The 27,500-nt window shown below is 46.6% G+C and overlaps 1 pseudogene; it reads right to left on the bottom strand.

Moving 5' to 3' along the window:
• Positions 1-27,500, bottom strand: part of LOC115127351 (receptor tyrosine-protein kinase erbB-4-like) — a 219,139-nt pseudogene that overhangs the window by 20,825 nt on the left and 170,814 nt on the right.

Here is a 27,500-nt window from a genome sequence, read left to right as displayed (position 1 = left end):
CTCTCTATCCCTCTATCATTCCCTCCCTCTTTCCTTCCCTCCCTCCATCCCTCTATCCTCCCCTCCCTCTTTCATTCCTTCCCTCCCTCTATCCCTCTATCCTTCCCTCCCTCTCTCCTTCCCTCCCTCCCTCTATCCCTCTATCCTTCCTTCCCTCCCTCTTTCCTTCCGCCCCCTCTATCCCTCTATCCTTCCCTCCCTTTCTCCTTCCCTCCCTCCCTCTATCCCTCTATCCTTCCCTCTCTCCTTCCCCCCCTCCCTCTATCCCTCTATCCTTCCCTCCCTCTCTCCTTCCCTCCTTCCCTCCCTCTATCCCTCTATCCTTCCCTCCCTCTTTCCTTCCCTCCCTCCCTCTATCCCTCTATCCTTCCCTCCCTCTCTCCTTCCCTCCCTCCCTCTATCCCTCTATCCTTCCTTCCCTCCCTCTTTCCTTCCCCCTCCCTCTATTCCTCTATCCTTCCCTCCCTCTCTCTATCCCTCTATCCTTCCTTCCCTCCCTCTTTCCTTCCCCCTCCCCCTATTCCTCTGTCCTTCCCTCCCTCTCTCTATCCCTCTATCCTTCCTTCCCTCCCTCTTTCCTTCCATCCCTCTCTCTATCACTCTGTCCTTCCCTCCCTCTCTCTATCCCTCTATCCTTCCTTCCCTCCCTCTTTCCTTCCCCCTCCCTCTATTCCTCTATCCTTCCCTCTCTCTCTCTATCCCTCTATCCTTCCTTCCCTCCCTCTCTCCTTCCCTCCCTCCCTCTATCCTTCCTTCCCTCCCTCTTCCCCCCTCCCTCTATTCCTCTATCCTTCCCTCCCTCTCTCTATCCCTCTATCCTTCCTTCCCTCCCTCTTTCCTTCCATCCCTCTCTCTATCACTCTATCCTTCCCTCCCTCTCTCTATCCCTCTATCCTTCCTTCCCTCCCTCTTTCTTTCCATCCCTCTCTCTATCACTCTATCCTTCCCTCCCTCTCTCTATCCCTCTATCCTTCCTTCCCTCCCTCTTTCCTTCCATCCCTCTCTCTATCACTCTGTCCTTCCCTCCCTCTTCCCTTCCCCACTTTAGGCTACCCAACACCCTTGAACATTTTGCACCTGAGTCAGGGACCAGAGAAACAACCCTACTAGTGATTGAAGACATTAAGAGGCAATTGAAAGACTCATGTTCCAAGCAGCAGACGGGAGCATGTGGATACTATGGTACTCTGCTGGGTTGTCAAAGAGCGGGGTTCAGAACCATTGATTTTTTTGCGGTTAACAAAAAAAAGGAGCTTGAAATTTACAGAGAGGCAAGACCAGATATAATGAGATATATGGGGCATGTTGAGGATAGAGAGGCAAGACCAGATATAATGAGATATATGGGGCATGTTGTAAACAGAGAGGCAAGACCAGATATAATGAGATATATGGGGCATGTTGAGGATAGAGAGGCAAGACCAGATATAATGAGATATATGGGGCATGTTGTAAACAGAGAGGCAAGACCAGATATAATGAGATATATGGGGCATGTTGAGGATAGAGAGGCAAGACCAGATATAATGAGATATATGGGGCATGTTGTAAACAGAGAGGCAAGACCAGATATAATGAGATATATGGGGCATGTTGAGGATAGAGAGGCAAGACCAGATATAATGAGATATATGGGGCATGTTGTAAACAGAGAGGCAAGACCAGATATAATGAGATATATGGGGCATGTTGAGGATAGAGAGGCAAGACCAGATATAACAAGATATATGGGGCATGTTGAGGATAGAGAGGCAAGACCAGATATAATGAGATATATGGGGCATGTTGAGGATAGAGAGGCAAGACCAGATATAACAAGATATATGGGGCATGTTGAGGATAGAGAGGCAATACCAGATATAATGAAATATATGGGGCATGTTAAGGGTAGAGAGGCAAGACCAGATATAACAAGATATATGGGGCATGTTGTAAACAGAGAGGCAAGACCAGATATAATGAGATATATGGGGCATGTTGAGGATAGAGAGGCAAGACCAGATATAACAAGATATATGGGGCATGTTGAGGGTAGAGAGGCAAGACCAGATATAATGAAATATATGGGGCATGTTGAGGGTAGATAGGCAAGACCAGATATAATGAAATATATGGGGCATGTTGAGGATAGAGAGGCAAGACCAGATATAACAAGATATATGGGGCATGTTGAGGGTAGATAGGCAAGACCAGATATAATGAGATATATGGGGCATGTTGAGGATAGAGAGGCAAGACCAGATATAATGAGATATATGGGGCATGTTGAGGATAGAGAGGCAAGACCAGATATAATGAGATATATGGGGCATGTTGAGGATAGAGAGGCAAGACCAGATATAATGAGATATATGGGGCATGTTGTAAACAGAGAGGCAAGACCAGATATAATGAGATATATGGGGCATGTTGAGGATAGAGAGGCAAGACCAGATATAACAAGATATATGGGGCATGTTGAGGATAGATAGGCAAGATCAGATATAATGAGATATATGGGGCATGTTGAGGATAGAGAGGCAAGACCAGATATAACAAGATATATGGGGCATTTTGAGGATAGATAGGCAAGATCAGATATAACAAGATATATGGGGCATGTTGAGGGTAGATAGGCAAGACCAGATATAACAAGATATATGGGGCATGTTGAGGATAGAGAGGCAAGACCAGATATAACAAGATATATGGGGCATGTTGAGGATAGATAGGCAAGACCAGATATAATGAGATATATGGGGCATGTTGAGGATATAGAGGCAAGACCAGATATAATGAGATATATGGGGCATGTTGAGGATAGAGAGGCAAGACCAGATATAACAAGATATATGGGGCATGTTGAGGATAGAGAGGCAAGACCAGATATAACAAGATATATGGGGCATGTTGAGGGTAGAGAGGCAAGACCAGATATAATGAGATATATGGGGCATGTTGAGGATAGAGAGGCAAGACCAGATATAATGAGATATATGGGGCATGTTGTAAACAGAGAGGCAAGACCAGATATAATGAGATATATGGGGCATGTTGAGGATAGAGAGGCAAGACCAGATATAACAAGATATATGGGGCATGTTGTAAACAGAGAGGCAAGACCAGATATAACGAGATATATGGGGCATGTTGGGGATAGAGAGGCAAGACCAGATATAATGAGATATATGGGGCATGTTGAGGATAGAGAGGCGAGACCAGATATAATGAGATATATGGGGCATGTTGAGGATAGAGAGGCAAGACCAGATATAACAAGATATATGGGGCATGTTGTAAACAGAGAGGCAAGACCAGATATAACGAGATATATGGGGCATGTTGAGGATAGAGAGGCAAGACCAGATATAATGAGATATATGGGGCATGTTGTAAACAGAGAGGCGAGACCAGATACAACAAGATATATGGGGCATGTTGAGGATAGAGAGGCGAGACCAGATATAATGAGATATATGGGGCATGTTGAGGATAGAGAGGCAAGACCAGATATAATGAGATATATGGGGCATGTTGAGGATAGAGAGGCGAGACCAGATATAATGAGATATATGGGGCATGTTGTAAACCGAGAGGCAAGACCAGATATAATGAGATATATGGGGCATGTTGTAAACAGAGAGGCAAGACCAGATATAACGAGATATATGGGGCATGTTGAGGATAGAGAGGCAAGACCAGATATAACGAGATATATGGGGCATGTTGTAAACAGAGTGGCAAGACCAGATATAATGAGATATATGGGGCATGTTGAGGATAGAGGCAAGAGTTTAAATGATTGGAGAACAGAGAAGGAGAGAGACAGAGAAAGAGAGGGAGAGAGAGAGAGAGAGGGAGAGAGAGAGAGAGGATGGAGAGAATTAATTGATAGAGAGTGAGAGAGAAAGAGAGAGAGAGATAGAAAGAAAGAGAGAGTGAATTGAGAGAGAGCGAGAGAGAGAGAGAGAGAGAGAGGATGGAGAGAATTAATTGATAGAGAGTGAGAGAGAAAGAGAGAGAGAGATAGAAAGAAAGAGAGAGTGAATTGAGAGAGAGCGAGAGAGAGAGAGAGAGAAAGAGAGAGAGAGAGAGAGATAGAAAGAAAGAGAGAGTGAATTGAGAGAGAGCGAGAGAGAGAGAGAGAGTGAATTGAGAGAGAGCGAGAGAGAGAGAGAGAGAGAGAGAGAGAGAGAGAGTGAATTGAGAGAGAGAGAGAGAGAGAGAGAAGAGAGAGAGAGAGAGAGAGAGAGAGAGAGAGATACTCATGGGCGAAGGAGCCTAGAGGAGCCTAGAGAGAGAGAGGTGAAACCTGAGACAGTGAGTCAGAGAGCGATAGCGAGAATAAAGAGAGAGGTTCTAGTGATAGAGACTGAGCCTGATGTCAAAGCAGTGAAAGCCCAGCGGACACTGTGATGATCATCTTACCTGTCCATCATTCCAACACAGTCTTGGAGCCGAGGCCCAACGCAGCTGAGGAGAGAATCATCAGTAGTCAGCTTACAGAAACACTTCAGTAACCTCAACAATAAGCATCCACCAACTCTTTACAAAGTGTGCACATACTATGAACAAATTCCATCACACATTAACATTAATAACCAATTGATAAGCACTTCTAATAACTGGTTGATGAAAGTCATTATTGAGTGAACATAACAAGCTATACGTGAACATAGCTCAACGGTCCAAGACTGTCAACCTACTTAGTAAGAGAGACATAACTAGGGGATGAAGTCCTGACCAGCTACTGAGAGGTAGAGATGATACAGACTATGGAGGTGTATAACACACAGACAGACAGACAGACAGACAGACAGACAGACAGACAGACAGACAGACAGACAGACAGACAGACAGACAGACAGACAGACAGACAGACAGACAGACAGACTGACAGGCAGACTGACAGACAGACTGACAAACAGAAAGACTGACAGACTGACAGACAGACAGACAGACAGGCAGACTGACAGACAGAAAGACTGACCGACTGACAGACAGGCAGACAGACAGACAGACAAACAGGCAGACAGGCAGACAGGCAGACTGACAGACTGACAGACTGGCAGATAGGCAGACAGGTAGACAGGCAGACAGGCAATGTGGACTGATTAAAACAAGGCCATTGGGCTTCTCTCTCATTATCTATAACACATTTAAAGAGGATTGTGATCAGCCTCTGACACAAAGACAGTCAGAGTCTGAGACAGAGCAAATTACACAGCTAATTAAGAGGAGCTGCCTTGGAATCCCATTCAAAGTCTGCCTCGCTCCCGAAATGAAGAAACGGCACCCAACAGCTAATTAAGAGGAGCTGCCTTGGAATCCCATTCAAAGTCTGCCTCGCTCCCGAAATGAAGAAACGGCACCCAACAGCTAATTAGCAGACAATTAGTGTATCCGGTGTATGGCTCGTTGCTGTTTGTGATATGATAATTCCTCTAGTGTGCCACGTTTGTAAACATCCGGATTGATCAGCTAGTTTAGTCACACACCAAAGACAACAAGTCTCAGACCACCCATGTATGTATCAGAGGCATCTGGAGTACGACTGCTGATCTATAATCAGTTTAGTAATTTAGCTCATAATAAATGTGATTATATGGACTGGTGTGGTTCTGATACCTGTCCCAGACCTGCTGTTTTCAACTCTCTAGAGACAGCAGGAGCGGTAGAGATGCTCTCAATGATCGGCTATGAAAAGCCAACTGACATTTACTCCTGAGGTGCTGACCTGTTGCAACCTCTACAACTACTGTGATTATTATTATTTGACCCTGCTGGTCATCTATGAACATTTGAACATCTTGGCCATGTTCTGTTATAATCTCCACCCGGCTTAGCCAGAAGAGGACTGGCCACCCCTCATAGCCTGGTTCCTCTCTAGGTTTCTTCCTAGGTTTTGGCCTTTCTAGGGAGTTTTTCCTAGCCACCGTGCTTCTACACCTGCATTGTTTGCTGTTTGGGGTTTTAGGCTGGGTTTCTGTACAGCACTTTGAGATATCAGCTGATGTACGAAGGGCTTTATAAATACATTTGATTTGATTCTAGAATCAGATGAATAAATATGATTATATGGACTAATGTGGTTCTGATTCTAGAATCAGTTTAATAAATATTACTATATGGACTAATGTGGTTCTGATTCTAGAATCAGTTTAATAAATATTACTATATGGACTAATGTGGTTCTGATTCTAGAATCAGTTTAATAAATATTACTATGTGGACTAATGTGGTTCTGATTCTAGAATCAGTTTCATAAATATGATTATATGGACTGGTGTGGTTCTGATTCTAGATCAGTGTAATAAATATGATTATATGGACTGGTGTAGTTCTGATTCTAGAATCAGTTTACTAAATATGATTATATGGACTGGTGTGGTTCTGATTCTAGATCAGTGTAATAAATATTATTATATGGACTGGTGTGTTTTTGATTCTAGATCAGTTTAATAAATATGATTATATGGACTGGTGTGGTTCTGATTCTAGATCAGTTTAATAAATATGATTATATGGACTGGTGTGGTTCTGATTCTAGATCAGTTTAATAAATATGATTATATGGACTGGTGTGGTTCAGATTCTAGATCAGTGTAATAAATATGATTATATGGACTGGTGTGGTTCTGATTCTAGATCTAAGGTGGCGTGTGTATCACTTTCTTCAGTTGAATTCTGCCATTACATGCAGTGTGATGATGTAGACCTTTGCTGCATCTCCTTTGTTCTAAGACCCCCTTTGCTATGAATCCCCTAAATAAGATCTGGTGCAACCAATTACCTTCAGATGTCACATAATTAGTTAAATAAAGTCTACCTGTGTGCAATCTAAGTGTCACATGATCTCAGTATATATACACCTGTTCTGAAAGGTCCCAGAGTCTGCAACGCCACTAATCAAGTGGCACCACCAAGCAAGCGGCACCATGAAGACCAAGGAGCTCTCCAAACAGGTCAGGGACAAAGTTGTGGGGAAGTATAGATCAGGGTTGGATTATAAAAAAATATCTGAAACTTTGAACATGGGCACCATTAAATCCATTATTAAAGAATGGAAAGGATATGGCACCACAACAAACCTGCCAAGAGAGGGCCGCCCACCAAAACTCATGGACCAGGCAAGGAGGGCATTAATCAGAGAGGCAACAAAGAGACCAAAGATAACCCTGAAGGAGATGCAAAGCTCCATAGCGGAGATTAGAGTATCTGTCCATAGGACCACTTTAAGCCGTACACTCCACAGAGCTGGGCTTTAGGGAAGAGTGGCCAGAAAAAAAAACATTGCTTAAAGAAAAAAATTAGCAAACACATTTCTCGGGGTCTCCCACATGTCTTTTGGAGAACACCATCCACCATGTTTTTCAGCGGCAGGGACTGGGAAACTGGTCAGAATTGAAGGAATGATGGATGGTGCTAAATACAGGGAAATTCTTGAAGGAAACCTGTTTCAGTCTTCCAGATATTTGAGACTGGGATGGAGGTTCACCTTCCAGCAGGACAATGAACCCGAGCATACTGCTCAAGCAACACTTGAGTAATTTAAATGTCTTGGAATGGCCTAGTCAAAGTCCAGACCTCAATCCAATTGAGAATCCGTAGTATAACTTAAAGATTGCTGTACACCAACGGAACCCACCCAACTTGAAGGAGCTGGAGCAGTTTAGCCTTGAAGAATGGGCATAAATCCCAGTGGCCAAGCTCATAGAGACATACCCCAAGAGACTTACAACTCTAATTGCTGCAAAAGGTGCCATTACAAAGTATTAACTTTGGGGGGGGGTGAATAGTTAAGTTCAATTTTTCATTTTGGGGGGTCTTATTTGTTGTTCGCAAAAAATCTATTTTAATTCCAGGTTGTAAGGCAACGAAACAGAAAAAATACCAAGTAGGGTGAATACAAGCCACTGTACTACCATATCCCCATTCAAAGGCACTTAAACGTCTTTTACCCTCAGACTGGCACACTTACAATATCAATGTCTCAACTGTCTTAAAACAAATCCTTCTTTAACCTGTCTCCTCACCTTCATCTACACTGATTGAAGTGGATTTAACAGGTAACATCAATAAGGGATCATAGCTTTCACCGGGATTCACCAGGTCAGTCTATGTAATGGAAAGAACAGGTGTTCTTAATGTTTTGAATACTCAGTGTATATATCAATGACTTGGTGAGAGCAGTAGAACAGCCTGCAGCACCCGACCTCACTCTACTAGAATCTGATGTCAAATGTCTACTGTTGGCTGATGATCTGGTGCTTCTGTCACCAACCAAGGAGGGCCTACAGCAGCACCTAGATCTTCTGCACAGTGTCTGTTAGACCGGTGGTCCTGACAGTGTTACAGAAAAGGTCCAGTCGCCAGGCCCACAAACACAAATTCCATCTGAACACCGTTGAAATAGAGCACACAAAAAACGATACATACCTCGGCCTAAACATCAGCACCACAAGTAACTTCCACAAAGCTGTGAAAGATCTGAGAGACAAGGCAAGAAGGTCCTTCTATGACATCAAAAGGAACATATAATTTGACATCCCAATGAGGATCTGGCAAAAAACAAGTGAATCAGGTATAGAACCTCACCAACCAAGAATTGACTAAATGCGACCAACACCAAATTGTGACTGCATGCAGAATTGTGAAATAATATCCTCTGTGTATAACGTAAAACACCAAATAATGAACGCAGAGAGGAATTAGGACGATACCCGTTAATTATCAAAACTCTGAAAGGAGACGTTAAATTCTACAACCACCTAAAAGGAAGCGATTCCAAAACCTTCCATCACCTACAGAGAGATGAACCTGGAGAAGAGTCCCTTAGGCAAGCTGGTCCCGGGGCTCTGTTCACAAACACAAACAGACCCCACAGAGCCAGAGGACCAGCTTGCCTAAGGGACCCAACCAAATCATTGGAAAAAATTAACAAAACATCTGAGCAAACTAGACTGCTATTTGGCCCTAAACAGAGAGTACACAGTGGCAGAATACCTGACCTCTGTGACTGACCCAAACTTAAGGAAAGCTTTGACTATGTACAGACTCAGTGAGCATAGCCTTGCTATTGAGAAAGGCCGCTGTAGACAGACCTGGCTCTCAGAGAAGACAGGCTATGTGCTCACTGCCCACAAAATGAGGTGGAAACTGAGCTGCACTTCCTAACCTCCTGCCAAATGTATGACTGTATTAGAGACACATATTTCCCTCGGATTACGCAGACCAACAAAGAATTCGAAAACAAATCCAATTTTGATAAACTCCCATATCTACTGGGTGAAATACTCCAGTGTGACATCACAGCAGCAAGATTTGTGACCTGTTGCCACAAGAAAAGAGCAACCAGTGAAGAACAAACACCATTGCAAATACAACCCATATTTCTGCTTATTTATTTTCCCTTTTTTACTTGAACTATTTTGACATCGTTACAACACTGTATATAAACATAATATGACATTTGTAATGTCTTTATTCTTTTGGAACTGTGTAATGTTTACTGTTCTTTTCTGATTGTTCATTTCACTTTTGTTTATCATCAATTTCACTTGCTTTGGCAATGTAAACATGTTTCCCATGCCAATGAAGCCCATTGAATTGAATTGAGAGAGAGCAAGAGAGAGAGAGAGAGAGAGAGAGAGAGAGAGGGAGAGAGAGAGCAGAGACAGAGAGAGAGAGAGAGAGAGACAGAGAGAGAGAGAGAGAGAGACAGAGAGAGAGGAGAGAGAGAGCAGAGACAGAGACAGAGAGAGAGAGAGAGAGAGAGAGAGAGAGAGAGAGAGAGAGACAGAGAGAGAGAGAGAGAGAGAGAGAGAGAGAGAGAGAGAGACAGAGAGAGAGAGAGGGAGAGAGAGAGAGGGAGAGAGAGAGAGAGAGGGAGAGAGAGCAGAGACAGAGAGAGAGAGAGAGAGAGAGAGAGAGAGAGAGAGAGAGAGAGAGAGACGAGACAGAGATAGAGAGAGAGAGAGAGAGAGAGAGAGAGAGAGAGAGAGAGAGAGAGAGAGAGAGAGAGAGAGAGAGAGACAGAGAGAGAGAGAGGGAGAGAGAGAGCAGAGACAGAGAGAGAGAGAGAGAGAGAGAGAGACAGAGAGAGAGAGAGAGAGAGAGAGAGAGAGAGAGACGAGACAGAGATAGAGAGAGAGAGAGAGAGAGAGAGAGAGAGAGAGAGAGAGGGAGAGAGAGAGCATCTGTCCATCTCTTGATCCTCCGACCTAAGCCTCCTCTCTCTCTCGCTCTCTGTCTTTCTTTCTCTCTTTGGTAGCGGTCTGGGAAGTGGAGGGCTGTGTCACTGCCTGTATCCAAAATAGCACCATATTTCCTTTATAGCCCACTACTTCTGCTACTGTTATAGAAGCTGTTCTTGATTTTTAAAAGTCCCACCAGGACACCTTTTGATGGATTCTGCTTCTATGACATTATTTATGACGTACTTCAAACAAACAATTTCATATTTCAAAGATATAAAAAGCCTCCATTAATATACATCTCTCTCTCTCTCTCTCTCCTCGTACCCCTGGGTGCAGTTGGCGTGGCAGGGGTGACACTCGTTGTTGGCCTCGGCGTATTTGAAGATGAAGCTGTTGGTGCCTTGGAGGCCGTCGGGGCACTTTTCCACACAGTTGGGCCCATCTTTGGAGTGGAGACAGGTCACACATTGATCTGGACCCTGAGAGGTAGAGTGAGAGAGATGGAAGAGGAGGAGGAGGAGGAGGAGGAGGAGGAGAAGGAGAAGAAGGAGGAGGAGAAGGAGGAGGAGGAGGAGGAGGGAGGAGAAGAAGAAGGAGGAGGAGAAGGAGGAGGAGGAGGAGGTGAAGAAGGAGGAGGAGAAGGAGAAGGAGGAGGAGGAGGAGAAGAAGGAGGAGGAGAAGGAGGAGGAGGAGAAGAAGAAGGAGGAGGAGGAGGAGGAGTAAGTAAAGGAGATGGATAGAAGAGGAAGAGGATGATGAGCAGGAGGAAGTAAAGGAGGTGGATAAAAGATGAAGAGGAGGATGTCCTCCCCGGGGGTTCTTTACACAAGTATCACCGCATCGTCATAGAGACTATTGTCCTCCACTCCTCCCTGTCCTCCCCCGGGGGTTCTTTACACAAGTATCACCGCATCGTCATAGAGACTATTGTCCTCCACTCCTCCCTCGGGGGTTCTTTATACAAGTATCACTGCATCGTCATAGAGACTATTGTCCTCCACTCCTCCCTGTCCTCCCCCGGGGGTTCTTTACACAAGTATCACCGCATCGTCATAGAGACTATTGTCCTCCACTCCTCCCTGTCCTCCCCCGGGGGTTCTTTATACAAGTATCACCGCATCGTCATAGAGACTATTGTCCTCCACTCCTCCCTGTCCTCCCCCGGGGGTTCTTTACACAAGTATCACCGCATCGTCATAGAGACTATTGTCCTCCACTCCTCCCTGTCCTCCCCCGGGGGTTCTTTATACAAGTATCACTGCATCGTCATAGAGACTATTGTCCTCCACTCCTCCCTGTCCTCCCCCGGGGGTTCTTTACACAAGTATCACCGCATCGTCATAGAGACTATTGTCCTCCACTCCTCCCTGTCCTCCCCCGGGGGTTCTTTACACAAGTATCACCGCATCGTCATAGAGACTATTGTCCTCCACTCCTCCCTGTCCTCCCCGGGGTTCTTTACACAAGTATCACCGCATCGTCATAGAGACTATTGTCCTCCACTCCTCCCTGTCCTCCCCGGGGTTCTTTACACAAGTATCACCGCATCGTCATAGAGACTATTGTCCTCCACTCCTCCCTGTCCTCCCCCGGGGGTTCTTTATACAAGTATCACCGCATCGTCATAGAGACTATTGTCCTCCACTCCTCCCTGTCCTCCCCCGGGGGTTCTTTACACAAGTATCACTGCATCGTCATAGAGACTATTGTCCTCCACTCCTCCCTGTCCTCCCCCGGGGGTTCTTTATACAAGTATCACTGCATCGTCATAGAGACTATTGTCCTCCACTCCTCCCTGTCCTCCCCCGGGGGTTCTTTACACAAGTATCACCGCATCGTCATAGAGACTATTGTCCTCCACTCCTCCCTGTCCTCCCCGGGGTTCTTTACACAAGTATCACCGCATCGTCATAGAGACTATTGTCCTCCACTCCTCCCTGTCCTCCCCGGGGTTCTTTACACAAGTATCACCGCATCGTCATAGAGACTATTGTCCTCCACTCCTCCCTGTCCTCCCCGGGGTTCTTTACACAAGTATCACCGCATCGTCATAGAGACTATTGTCCTCCACTCCTCCCTGTCCTCCCCGGGGTTCTTTACACAAGTATCACTGCATCGTCATAGAGACTATTGTCCTCCACTCCTCCCTGTCCTCCCCGGGGGTTCTTTACACAAGTATCACCGCATCGTCATAGAGACTATTGTCCTCCACTCCTCCCTGTCCTCCCCCGGGGGTTCTTTACACAAGTATCACCGCATCGTCATAGAGACTATTGTCCTCCACTCCTCCCTGTCCTCCCCGGGGGTTCTTTACACAAGTATCACCGCATCGTCATAGAGACTATTGTCCTCCACTCCTCCCTGTCCTCCCCCGGGGGTTCTTTACACAAGTATCACCGCATTGTCATAGAGACTATTGTCCTCCACTCCTCCCTGTCCTCCCCCGGGGGTTCTTTACACAAGTATCACCGCATCGTCATAGAGACTATTGTCCTCCACTCCTCCCTGTCCTCCCCCGGGGGTTCTTTATACAAGTATCACCGCATCGTCATAGAGACTATTGTCCTCCACTCCTCCCTGTCCTCCCCCGGGGGTTCTTTACACAAGTATCACTGCATCGTCATAGAGACTATTGTCCTCCACTCCTCCCTGTCCTCCCCCGGGGGTTCTTTATACAAGTATCACTGCATCGTCATAGAGACTATTGTCCTCCACTCCTCCCTGTCCTCCCCCGGGGGTTCTTTACACAAGTATCACCGCATCGTCATAGAGACTATTGTCCTCCACTCCTCCCTGTCCTCCCCCGGGGGTTCTTTACACAAGTATCACCGCATCGTCATAGAGACTATTGTCCTCCACTCCTCCCTGTCCTCCCCCGGGGGTTCTTTACACAAGTATCACCGCATCGTCATAGAGACTATTGTCCTCCACTCCTCCCTGTCCTCCCCGGGGTTCTTTACACAAGTATCACCGCATCGTCATAGAGACTATTGTCCTCCACTCCTCCCTGTCCTCCCCCGGGGGTTCTTTACACAAGTATCACCGCATCGTCATAGAGACTATTGTCCTCCACTCCTCCCTGTCCTCCCCCGGGGGTTCTTTACACAAGTATCACCGCATCGTCATAGAGACTATTGTCCTCCACTCCTCCCTGTCCTCCCCGGGGTTCTTTACACAAGTATCACCGCATCGTCATAGAGACTATTGTCCTCCACTCCTCCCTGTCCTCCCCGGGGTTCTTTACACAAGTATCACCGCATCGTCATAGAGACTATTGTCCTCCACTCCTCCCTGTCCTCCCCGGGGTTCTTTACACAAGTATCACCGCATCGTCAAAGAGACTATTGTCCTCCACTCCTCTCCCTGTCCTCCCCGGGGTTCTTTACACAAGTATCACCGCATCGTCATAGAGACTATTGTCCTCCACTCCTCCCTGTCCTCCCCCGGGGGTTCTTTACACAAGTATCACCGCATCGTCATAGAGACTATTGTCCTCCACTCCTCCCTGTCCTCCCCCGGGGGTTCTTTATACAAGTATCACCGCATCGTCATAGAGACTATTGTCCTCCACTCCTCCCTGTCCTCCCCCGGGGGTTCTTTACACAAGTATCACTGCATCGTCATAGAGACTATTGTCCTCCACTCCTCCCTGTCCTCCCCCGGGGGTTCTTTACACAAGTATCACCGCATCGTCATAGAGACTATTGTCCTCCACTCCTCCCTGTCCTCCCCCGGGGGTTCTTTACACAAGTATCACCGCATCGTCATAGAGACTATTGTCCTCCACTCCTCCCTCGGGGGTTCTTTATACAAGTATCACTGCATCGTCATAGAGACTATTGTCCTCCACTCCTCCCTGTCCTCCCCCGGGGGTTCTTTACACAAGTATCACCGCATCGTCATAGAGACTATTGTCCTCCACTCCTCCCTGTCCTCCCCCGGGGGTTCTTTATACAAGTATCACCGCATCGTCATAGAGACTATTGTCCTCCACTCCTCCCTGTCCTCCCCCGGGGGTTCTTTACACAAGTATCACCGCATCGTCATAGAGACTATTGTCCTCCACTCCTCCCTGTCCTCCCCCGGGGGTTCTTTATACAAGTATCACTGCATCGTCATAGAGACTATTGTCCTCCACTCCTCCCTGTCCTCCCCGGGGTTCTTTACACAAGTATCACCGCATCGTCATAGAGACTATTGTCCTCCACTCCTCCCTGTCCTCCCCCGGGGGTTCTTTACACAAGTATCACCGCATCGTCATAGAGACTATTGTCCTCCACTCCTCCCTGTCCTCCCCCGGGGGTTCTTTACACAAGTATCACCGCATCGTCATAGAGACTATTGTCCTCCACTCCTCCCTGTCCTCCCCCGGGGGTTCTTTACACAAGTATCACCGCATCGTCATAGAGACTATTGTCCTCCACTCCTCCCTGTCCTCCCCGGGGTTCTTTATACAAGTATCACCGCATCGTCATAGAGACTATTGTCCTCCACTCCTCCCTGTCCTCCCCCGGGGGTTCTTTACACAAGTATCACTGCATCGTCATAGAGACTATTGTCCTCCACTCCTCCCTGTCCTCCCCCGGGGGTTCTTTATACAAGTATCACTGCATCGTCATAGAGACTATTGTCCTCCACTCCTCCCTGTCCTCCCCCGGGGGTTCTTTACACAAGTATCACCGCATCGTCATAGAGACTATTGTCCTCCACTCCTCCCTGTCCTCCCCGGGGTTCTTTACACAAGTATCACCGCATCGTCATAGAGACTATTGTCCTCCACTCCTCCCTGTCCTCCCCGGGGTTCTTTACACAAGTATCACCGCATCGTCATAGAGACTATTGTCCTCCACTCCTCCCTGTCCTCCCCCGGGGGTTCTTTACACAAGTATCACCGCATCGTCATAGAGACTATTGTCCTCCACTCCTCCCTGTCCTCCCCCGGGGGTTCTTTACACAAGTATCACTGCATCGTCATAGAGACTATTGTCCTCCACTCCTCCCTGTCCTCCCCCGGGGGTTCTTTACACAAGTATCACCGCATCGTCATAGAGACTATTGTCCTCCACTCCTCCCTGTCCTCCCCCGGGGGTTCTTTACACAAGTATCACCGCATCGTCATAGAGACTATTGTCCTCCACTCCTCCCTGTCCTCCCCCGGGGGTTCTTTACACAAGTATCACCGCATCGTCATAGAGACTATTGTCCTCCACTCCTCCCTGTCCTCCCCCGGGGTTCTTTACACAAGTATCACCGCATCGTCATAGAGACTATTGTCCTCCACTCCTCCCTGTCCTCCCCCGGGGGTTCTTTACACAAGTATCACCGCATCGTCATAGAGACTATTGTCCTCCACTCCTCCCTGTCCTCCCCCGGGGGTTCTTTATACAAGTATCACCGCATCGTCATAGAGACTATTGTCCTCCACTCCTCCCTGTCCTCCCCCGGGGGTTCTTTACACAAGTATCACTGCATCGTCATAGAGACTATTGTCCTCCACTCCTCCCTGTCCTCCCCCGGGGGTTCTTTATACAAGTATCACTGCATCGTCATAGAGACTATTGTCCTCCACTCCTCCCTGTCCTCCCCCGGGGGTTCTTTACACAAGTATCACCGCATCGTCATAGAGACTATTGTCCTCCACTCCTCCCTGTCCTCCCCGGGGTTCTTTACACAAGTATCACCGCATCGTCATAGAGACTATTGTCCTCCACTCCTCCCTGTCCTCCCCGGGGTTCTTTACACAAGTATCACCGCATCGTCATAGAGACTATTGTCCTCCACTCCTCCCTGTCCTCCCCGGGGTTCTTTACACAAGTATCACCGCATCGTCATAGAGACTATTGTCCTCCACTCCTCCCTGTCCTCCCCGGGGTTCTTTACACAAGTATCACCGCATCGTCATAGAGACTATTGTCCTCCACTCCTCCCTGTCCTCCCCGGGGTTCTTTACACAAGTATCACCGCATCGTCATAGAGACTATTGTCCTCCACTCCTCCCTGTCCTCCCCGGGGGTTCTTTACACAAGTATCACCGCATCGTCATAGAGACTATTGTCCTCCACTCCTCCCTGTCCTCCCGGGGGTTCTTTACACAAGTATCACCGCATCGTCATAGAGACTATTGTCCTCCACTCCTCCCTGTCCTCCCCCGGGGGTTCTTTACACAAGTATCACCGCATCGTCAAAGAGACTATTGTCCTCCACTCCTCCCTGTCCTCCCCCGGGGGTTCTTTACACAAGTATCACCGCATCGTCATAGAGACTATTGTCCTCCACTCCTCCCTGTCCTCCCCGGGGTTCTTTACACAAGTATCACCGCATCGTCATAGAGACTATTGTCCTCCACTCCTCCCTGTCCTCCCCGGGGTTCTTTATACAAGTATCACCGCATCGTCATAGAGACTATTGTCCTCCACTCCTCCCTGTCCTCCCCGGGGTTCTTTACACAAGTATCACTGCATCGTCATAGAGACTATTGTCCTCCACTCCTCCCTGTCCTCCCCGGGGTTCTTTACACAAGTATCACCGCATCGTCATAGAGACTATTGTCCTCCACTCCTCCCTGTCCTCCCCGGGGGTTCTTTACACAAGTATCACTGCATCGTCATAGAGACTATTGTCCTCCACTCCTCCCTGTCCTCCCCGGGGTTCTTTACACAAGTATCACCGCATCGTCATAGAGACTATTGTCCTCCACTCCTCCCTGTCCTCCCCGGGGTTCTTTACACAAGTATCACCGCATCGTCATAGAGACTATTGTCCTCCACTCCTCCCTGTCCTCCCCCGGGGGTTCTTTACACAAGTATCAAATTCCAGCAATAGGGCTTTAACAGGGGCCTGTAAAAAAGGGTCTCCATGACAGCTGGATATATCATGAGCCCTAAACCATGGAGAGTTATACACCACTGTCCCTACGCCACATATAAAACAAGACTAGAGTCCCCCTACATGGCAGGGGAGGTGATTTAAACCAACCTTGGGTTGTTATAGTTCCAGGCTGAGAGAGAGAGAGGGGGGGGTTCAAGGGTTTTCAACCGGGTGGCATTTTAAAGGGAAATTCTAGCATTTAGAAGAGGGCAGGTGGGAATGGATGAGGGACTTCTGAGGAGTGCGTTCTATGTGGAAGGTCAGAGGCTGTCAAAAACACGTATCCTTCTGGAATGTGTTTTACCTTCGTAGCTGACGTGGTACTTTATTTATCTGGAATGTGTTTTACCTTCGTAGATGACGTGGTACTTTATTTACCTGGAATGTGTTTTACCTTCGTAGATGACGTGGTACTTTATTTATCTGGAATGTGTTTTACCTTCGTAGATGACGTGGTACTTTATTTATCTGGAATGTGTTTTTACCTTCGTAGCTGACGTGGTGCTTTATTTATCTGGTATCTGTTTTTACCTTCGTAGCTGACGTGGTACTTCATTTATCTGGAATGTGTTTTTACCTTCGTAGCTGACGTGGTACTTTATTTATCTGGTATCTGTTTTTACCTTCGTAGCTGACGTGGTGCTTTATTTATCTGGAATGTGTTTTTACCTTCGTAGCTGACGTGGTGCTTTATTTATCTGGAATGTGTTTTTACCTTCGTAGCTGACGTGGTGCTTTATTTATCTGGAATGTGTTTTTACCTTCGTAGCTGACGTGGTGCTTTATTTATCTGGTATCTGTTTTTACCTTCGTAGCTGACGTGGTGCTTTATTTATCTGGAATGTGTTTTTACCTTCGTAGCTGACGTGGTGCTTTATTTATCTGGAATGTGTTTTACCTTCGTAGCTGACGTGGTACTTTATTTATCTGGAATGTGTTTTACCTTCGTAGATGACGTGGTACTTTATTTACCTGGAATGTGTTTTACCTTCGTAGATGACGTGGTACTTTATTTATCTGGAATGTGTTTTACCTTCGTAGATGACGTGGTACTTTATTTATCTGGAATGTGTTTTTACCTTCGTAGCTGACGTGGTGCTTTATTTATCTGGTATCTGTTTTTACCTTCGTAGCTGACGTGGTACTTCATTTATCTGGAATGTGTTTTTACCTTCGTAGCTGACGTGGTACTTTATTTATCTGGTATCTGTTTTTACCTTCGTAGCTGACGTGGTGCTTTATTTATCTGGAATGTGTTTTTACCTTCGTAGCTGACGTGGTGCTTTATTTATCTGGAATGTGTTTTTACCTTCGTAGCTGACGTGGTGCTTTATTTATCTGGAATGTGTTTTTACCTTCGTAGCTGACGTGGTGCTTTATTTATCTGGTATCTGTTTTTACCTTCGTAGCTGACGTGGTGCTTTATTTATCTGGAATGTGTTTTTACCTTCGTAGCTGACGTGGTGCTTTATTTATCTGGAATGTGTTTTACCTTCGTAGATGACGTGGTGCTTTATTTATCTGGAATGTGTTTTACCTTCGTAGCTGACGTGGTACTTTATTTATCTGGTATCTGTTTTTACCTTCGTAGCTGACGTGGTACTTTATTTATCTGGTATCTGTTTTTACCTTCGTAGCTGACGTGGTGCTTTATTTATCTGGTATCTGTTTTTACCTTCGTAGCTGACGTGGTACTTTATTTATCTGGTATCTGTTTTTACCTTCGTAGCTGACGTGGTGCTTTATTTATCTGGTATCTGTTTTTACCTTCGTAGCTGACGTGGTGCTTTATTTATCTGGAATGTGTTTTTACCTTCGTAGCTGACGTGGTACTTTATTTATCTGGTATCTGTTTTTACCTTCGTAGCTGACGTGGTACTTTATTTATCTGGAATGTGTTTTTACCTTCGTAGCTGACGTGGTGCTTTATTTATCTGGAATGTGTTTTTACCTTCGTAGCTGACGTGGTGCTTTATTTATCTGGAATGTGTTTTTACCTTCGTAGCTGACGTGGTGCTTTATTTATCTGGTATCTGTTTTTACCTTCGTAGCTGACGTGGTACTTTATTTATCTGGAATGTGTTTTTACCTTCGTAGCTGACGTGGTACTTTATTTATCTGGAATGTGTTTTTACCTTCGTAGCTGACGTGGTGCTTTATTTATCTGGAATGTGTTTTACCTTCGTAGCTGACGTGGTGCTTTATTTATCTGGAATGTGTTTTACCTTCGTAGCTGACGTGGTGCTTTATTTATCTGGAATGTGTTTTTACCTTCGTAGCTGACGTGGTGCTTTATTTATCTGGAATGTGTTTTACGTTCGTAGCTGACGTGGTACTTTATTTATCTGGTATCTGTTTTTACCTTCGTAGCTGACGTGGTACTTTATTTATCTGGAATGTGTTTTACGTTCGTAGCTGACGTGGTACTTTATTTATCTGGAATGTGTTTTACGTTCGTAGCTGACGTGGTACTTTATTTATCTGGTATCTGTTTTTACCTTCATAGCTGACGTGGTGCTTTATTTATCTGGTATCTGTTTTTACCTTCGTAGCTGACGTGGTACTTTATTTATCTGGGATCTGTTTTTACCTTCGTAGCTGACGTGGTACTTTATTTATCTGGTATCTGTTTTTACCTTCGTAGCTGACGTGGTACTTTATTTATCTGGAATGTGTTTTTACCTTCGTAGATGACGTGGTACTTTATTTATCTGGTATCTGTTTTTACCTTCGTAGCTGACGTGGTGCTTTATTTATCTGGTATCTGTTTTTACCTTCGTAGCTGACGTGGTACTTTATTTATCTGGAATGTGTTTTTACCTTCGTAGCTGACGTGGTGCTTTATTTATCTGGAATGTGTTTTACCTTCGTAGCTGACGTGGTACTTTATTTATCTGGAATGTGTTTTTACCTTCGTAGCTGACGTGGTACTTTATTTATCTGGAATGTGTTTTACCTTCGTAGCTGACGTGGTACTTTATTTATCTGGAATGTGTTTTACCTTCGTAGCTGACGTGGTACTTTATTTATCTGGTATCTGTTTTTACCTTCGTAGCTGACGTGGTACTTTATTTATCTGGAATGTGTTTTTACCTTCGTAGCTGACGTGGTGCTTTATTTATCTGGTATCTGTTTTTACCTTCGTAGCTGACGTGGTACTTTATTTATCTGGTATCTGTTTTTACCTTCGTAGCTGACGTGGTACTTTATTTATCTGGAATGTGTTTTTACCTTCGTAGCTGACGTGGTACTTTATTTATCTGGAATGTGTTTTACCTTCGTAGCTGACGTGGTACTTTATTTATCTGGAATGTGTTTTTACCTTCGTAGCTGACGTGGTGCTTTATTTATCTGGTATCTGTTTTTACCTTCGTAGCTGACGTGGTACTTTATTTATCTGGAATGTGTTTTTACCTTCGTAGCTGACGTGGTGCTTTATTTATCTGGAATGTGTTTTACCTTCGTAGCTGACGTGGTGCTTTATTTATCTGGAATGTGTTTTTACCTTCGTAGCTGACGTGGTGCTTTATTTATCTGGTATCTGTTTTTACCTTCGTAGCTGACGTGGTACTTTATTTATCTCCATAAAACCACATTTGAGGCGTTCAGGAACATCTCCCCTGATCAGTTCACATAACAGTTGGTTACGTTGTGTTGTCAGAAACATCTCCCCTGATCAGTTCACATAACAGTTGGTTACGTTGTGTAGTCAGGAACATCTCCCCTGATCAGTTCACATAACAGTTGGTTACGTTGTGTGGTCAGGAACATCTCCCCTGATCAGTTCACATAACAGTTGGTTACGTTGTGTAGTCAGGAACATCTCCCCTGATCAGTTCACATAACATTTGGTTATGTTGTGTAGTCAGGATCATCTCCCCTGATCAGTTCGCATAACAGTTGGTTACGTTGTGTAGTCAGGAACATCTCCCCTGATCAGTTCACATAACAGTTGGTTACGTTGTGTAGTCAGGAACATCTCCCCTGATCAGTTCACATAACAGTTGGTTACGTTGTGTAGTCAGGAACATCTCCCCTGATCAGTTCACATAACAGTTGGTTACGTTGTGTAGTCAGGAACATCTCCCCTGATCAGTTCGCATAACAGTTGGTTACGTTGTATAGTCAGGAACATCTCCCCTGATCAGTTCACATAACAGTTGGTTACGTTGTGTAGTCAGGAACATCTCCCCTGATCAGTTCGCATAACAGTTGGTTACGTTGTGTAGTCAGGAAAAACTCAGTGGCCTAACAGTACAGTACACTCTAACTCTTGAAAGTCAAACTCTCCAGACAGGATGTGACATCAGCAGACCCAAAGGGCAGGTTAGTCATTTTCATTTCTGGATGCAGCTCTGCAGACTGGTCAAGATCTGGCAGAGCCACAAAGTCATAAAATCTGATTTTAAACCTAACCTTAACCTTAACCCTAACCTTACTGCTAACCCTAATGCCTAACCCTAACCTTAACCCTAACCATAACCTTACTGCTAACCCTAATGCCTAAACCTAACCTTAAATTAAGACCAAGAAGCTTTTCATACATTTTTTGTTTTCATACATTTTTACAATATAGCCAATTTTGACTTTGAAGCTGGCATATCTAAGGGGAAATCGCTCAGTTCTGCCTCCAGGACAAGATTCATGACAATAAACGTCAACCTGCACCCAAAGAACAGGTTCAGGGCTAGGTGGAACACCGATGACAGTTGCAGTATATTGCCGTGGTGATCATTCTACTTACCGTTCCAAGGCAGGTCATCATGGTCTTGTCCTGAGATTTCTCACACTGACTGTCACACTCCAGACACACTGAACCATTGGTAAACTCACGCACATCTCTAAAGGAGAGAGAGAGAGAGAGATAGATAGATAGATAGATAGATAGATAGATAGAGAGAGAGAGAGAGAGAGAGAGAGAGAGAGAGGAAGAGAGAGAGAGAGAGAGAGAGGGAGGGAGAGCGAGAGAGAGAGAGGGAGGGAGAGTGAGAGAGACAGAGAGAAAGAGAGAAAGAGAGAGCGAGACAGACAGAGACAGAGAGAAAGAGAGAGAGAGACAGAGAGAGAGAAAACAGGCTTAACAGAGTCATTATGTCTGATGTAGTAACAGGCTTAGCAGAGTCAATATGTCTGATATAGTAACAGGCTTAACAGAGTCATTATGTCTGATGTAGTAACAGGCTTAGCAGAGTCAATATGTCTGATATAGTAACAGGCTTAGCAGAGTCAATATGTCTGATATAGTAACAGGCTTAGCAGAGTCAATACGTCTGATATAGTGACAGGCTTAGCAGAGTCAATATGTCTGATATAGTAACAGGCTTAGCAGAGTCAATATGTCTGATATAGTAACAGGCTTAGCAGAGTCAATATGTCTGATGTAGTAACAGGCTTAACAGAGTCATTATGTCTGATGTAGTAACAGGCTTAGCAGAGTCAATATGTCTGATATAGTAACAGGCTTAGCAGAGTCAATATGTCTGATATAGTAACAGGCTTAGCAGAGTCAATAACTTTGTCTGATATAGTAACAGGCTTAGCAGAGTCAATAACTTTGTCTGATATAGTAACAGGCTTAGCAGAGTCAATAACTTTGTCTGATATAGTAACAGGCTTAGCAGAGTCAATGTGCCTGACAAAGAAGCCAGCAAACAATGATGAGCACTGTAATAATGACAGACTGTAGTGTGTGTGTGTGTGTGTGTGTGTGTGTGTGTGTGTGTGTGTGTGTGTGTGTGTGTGTGTGTGTGTGTGTGTGTGCGTGTGCGTGCGTGCGTGCGTGTTTCTCTAATCATATGACTGAGACACACACCCACAAAACCGAAGGCCACAATGGGAAGAGGAGTGGAGAGGAGGAGAGAAGAAAGGATAGAAGAGGAGGAGGGGAGGGGAAGAGAAGAGGGCAGCAGGGGAGGAGAGGAGGGGAGGAGGGCAGGAGAGGAGAGGAGGGGAAGAGATATCGACACCCCGCTGTTCGTGTCCACATCAGCACCACCATCAGATAATGCTTTGAAGGATGGTGTCGGTGAATATGGGGCTGGCTGTCGATAGTATACTTTTCAGATGTGAGAGATTGTCGATCCAACTGGGACCAAGACTCAGCAGAGTGGAGGGATGCAGTACAGTACACAAACAGGTAGGCCCTACTTTCTCTCAGCAAGGAAATGCTGGGCCTATGGAAGCAGTTAGATGTGTTCAGGTCATGTTGTAACTGTCTTGCAGTCGGGGAAATGGTTTATCATGGCTCTATAATGCTACTCAACTGCTCAATTCTAAATCGACCCTAGCCCACTCCTGTATATCTGAGAAGATTGGCTAGATACTGTATAAACATTATGGGTAATGGCTTCACATTGCCTTCTGATTGGCTAGGTGGTGAAAACGTCCAATCTAATCTTCTCTAGAGATCTACAGCGGGGACTAGGGAGTAGTAGGCTACAGGTTGATTTGGAATTCAGCATGCGTGATATTTTAGAGAGTCCTGTATATCATTAGAGGCGATGTGATGAGTTGGAGAAAGGGTCAGATATGATGAGGAATCAGAATACTGTATATCATTAGAGGGGATGTGATGAGGAATCAGAATACTGTATATCATTAGAGGGGATGTGATGAGTTGGAGAAAGGGTCAGATTGATGAGGAATCAGAATACTGTATATCATTAGAGGGGATGTGATGAGTTGGAGAAAGGGTCAGATATGACGAGGAAACAGAATACTGTATATCATTAGAGGGGATGTGATGAGTTGGAGAAAGGGTCAGATATGACGAGGAAACAGAATACTGTATATCATTAGAGGGGATGTGATGAGTTGGAGAAAGGGTCAGACATGATGAGGAATCATGGCTGTGTCTCAGTCCCAAATAACACCCTATATAGTACACTACTTTGGACCAGATCCCTATGGGCCCTGGACTAAAATAGTGCACTATATAGGGGATATGGTGTCATTTGGGACACATAGAGTAAGTCTTTATTCTATGCCCTGTTCCAATCATCAGATCAAGCATCAGTCCAGATAAATTGCCAGTACATATAAAAATAGCATGTTCAATTGGACACAGAGCAGCGTGCCACCACACCAAAGGGCAGTGTGGCAGTAGTCCACCCTTCTCCATCCTCCATCCTCCCTCCACCTCCTTTCACCCTCCACCCTCCTCCCTCCTCCTTCCTCCCGCCCTCCTCCATCCAACCACCTCCCTCCCTCCCACCACCGTCCTCCATCCAACCACCCTCCACCCTCTTTCTTCCTTCCTCCCTCCCTCCCACCTCCACACTCCCCTCTCCACCCTCCTCTCCTCCATTTCTCTCTCCTCTTTTTTAAACTAAATTAGTTTTTTTTCTCAGGAAGCAGTGTCCAGAGGAATCCTTTTGAAAAGGATGGGTGGTGGAAGAAGGCTGTCTTTTGTTCAGAGAAAAATGGAGGAGTATCACGGAAGACAAAGGAAGGTTCCACGGCGGTTGTTCCCCGCTGAATTGAACGATCCTTTCCATTCATTCCGCTGGTTCCTTCTCGTTGGTTTTCCTTGTGCGTTGCAGTTGGTTGGGGCGTGTACGCCAAACGCACACCACTGTCTTCAGGGAGAAGGGGTGATGGGGATTAGCAGCATTTTAGCAGGAATTTGGCAGGACTGAGGCTCTTTCAGGTCGAGTGGTGCCTGTGACCCAGAAGTTAATTGACAGCTTGCCAGGGCGGATTGCAGAGGTCTTGCAAAAGAAGGGTCAACACTGCAAATACTGACTCTTTGCATCAACTTCACGTAGTTGTCAATAAAAGCCTTTGACACTTATGAAATATTTGTAATTATACTTCAGTATTCCATAGTAACATCTGACAAAAATATCTAAAGACACTGAAATTAATATTTGTGACATTCTCAAAACTTTTGGCCACGACTGTATATAGCCATTAGCTATAGGAGGGCTACAGGAGAGCTACAGGAGGTTATAGGAGGCTACAGGAGGCTATAGGGGGGCTACAGGAGGGCTATAGGAGGCTACAGGAGGGCTACAGGAGGGCTATAGGAGGGTTATCGGAGGCTACAGTAGGCTATAGGGGGGCTATAAGAGGGCTATAGGAGGCTACAGGAGGGCTATAGGAGGGCTACAGGAGGCTACAGGAGGGCTACACGAGGCTTAAGGAGGCTATAGGAGGGCTACGGGAGGGCTACAGGAGGCTAGGGGAGGGCTATAGGAGGGCTACAGGAGGCTTAAGGAGGGCTATAGGAGGGCTACAGGAGGGGTACAGGAGGCTATATGAGGTCATAGGAGGTTATAGGAGGCTATAGGAGGGCTACAGGAGGCTATAGGAGGGCTACAGGAGGCTACAGGAGGGACACAGGAGGGATACAGGAGGCTACAGGAGGTTATAGGAGGCTACAGGAGGGTTATAGGAGGGCTATAGGAGGTTATAGGAGGTTATAGGAGGGTTATAGGAGGCTATAGGAGGCTATAGGAGGTTATAAGAGGCTATAGGAGGCTATTTGAGGTTATAAGAGGTTATGGGAGGCTATAGGAGGTTATAGGAAGGACAGATTAAGAGGGTTTGCATTTTGCATGCAAGCTCAATGAAGAGCAGCTAAAGCATTGGGAGGACAACACATACTGTTGAACACAAGTCTAGTACATGTCTGCAGTGCTCTGTCTGCGAGGTGAGCCGATCGATCAAGACGTCATGTACCACCTCCTGCCTCCTGCCTCTCCACGTGATCACAGTTCGGTTCTCACAGAGGACGTCGTTATCCAGCTGCTTTTTACCCCCCTCCTCCTCTTCATCTTCTTCAAAGTCTCAGCTGTGAGCTGTTTTTCCTGCCGACTTCAAACACCTCCTCCCACATAAAGCACACAGAGGAGAAATGGGCGTGATGGAGAAACACAGACACGGGTTCCCTCTGTGAGGACAGGCTAACCTGACACCAGAACCTGATTCCCCCTGTGAGGACAGGCTAACCTGATACCAGAACCTGATTCCCCCTGTGAGGACAGGCTAACCTGACACCAGAACCTGATTCCCCCTGTGAGGACAGGCTAACCTGACACCAGAACCTGATTCCCCCTGTGAGGACAGGCTAACCTGACACCAGACCCTGATTCCCCCTGTGAGGACAGGCTAACCTGACACCGGACCCTGATTCCACCTGTGAGGACAGGCTAACCTGACACCAGACCCTGATTCCCCCTGTGAGGACAGGCTAACCTGACACCAGAACCTGATTCCCCCTGTGAGGACAGGCTAACCTGACACCAGACACTGGTTCCCCCTGTGGGGACAGGCTAACCTGACACCAGACCCTGATTCCCCCTGTGGGGACAGGCTAACCTGACACCAGACCCTGATTCCCCCTGTGAGGACAGGCTAACCTGACACCAGACCCTGATTCCACCTGTGAGGACAGGCTAACCTGACACCAGACCCTGATTCCCCCTGTGGGGACAGGCTAACCTGACACCAGACCCTGATTCCCCCTGTGGGGACAGGCTAACCTGACACCAGACCCTGATTCCCCCTGTGAGGACAGGCTAACCTGACACCAGACACTGGTTCCCCCTGTGAGGACAGGGTAACCTGACCCCAGACCCTGATTCCCCCTGTGGGGACAGGCTAACCTGACACCAGACCCTGATTCCCCCTGTGGGGACAGGCTAACCTGACACCAGACCCTGATTCCCTCTGTGAGGACAGGCTAACCTGACACCAGACCCTGATTCCCCCTGTGAGGACAGGCTAACCTGACACCAGACACTGGTTCCCTCTGTGAAGACAGGCTAACCTGACACCAGACCCTGATTCCCCCTGTGAGGACAGGCTAACCTGACACCAGACCCTGATTCCCCCTGTGGGGACAGGCTAACCTGACACCAGATCCTGATTCCCCCTGTGGGGACAGGCTAACCTGACACCAGATCCTGATTCCCCCTATGAGGACAGGCTAACCTGACACCAGATCCTTCCCCCTGAGGACAGGCTAACCTGACACCAGACCCTGATTCCCCCTGTGGGGACAGGCTAACCTGACACCAGACCCTGATTCCCCCTGTGGGGACAGGCTAACCTGACACCAGACCCTGATTCCCCCTGTGGGGACAGGCTAACCTGACACCAGACCCTGATTCCCCTATGAGGACAGGCTAACCTGACACCAGACCCTGATTCCCCCTGTGGGGACAGGCTAACCTGACACCAGACCTGACACAGGCAGACCCTGATTCCCCCTGTGGGGACAGGCTAAGGCTAACCTGACACCAGACCCTGATTCCCCCTGTGGGGACAGGCTAACCTGACACCAGACCCTGATTCCCCCTATTCCCCCTATGAGGACAGGCTAACCTGACACCAGACCCTGATTCCCCCTGTGGGGACAGGCTAACCTGACACCAGACCCTGATCCCCCCCCCTGACACCAGACCCTGATTCCCCCTGTGGGGACAGGCTAACCTGACACCAGACCCTGAT

Source organism: Oncorhynchus nerka, linkage group LG2, assembly GCF_034236695.1.
Source record: "Oncorhynchus nerka isolate Pitt River linkage group LG2, Oner_Uvic_2.0, whole genome shotgun sequence".
Taxonomy (NCBI): domain Eukaryota; kingdom Metazoa; phylum Chordata; class Actinopteri; order Salmoniformes; family Salmonidae; genus Oncorhynchus; species Oncorhynchus nerka.
Note: the sequence above shows the minus strand (reverse complement) of the source record. Positions and strands in the feature narration are given on the sequence as shown.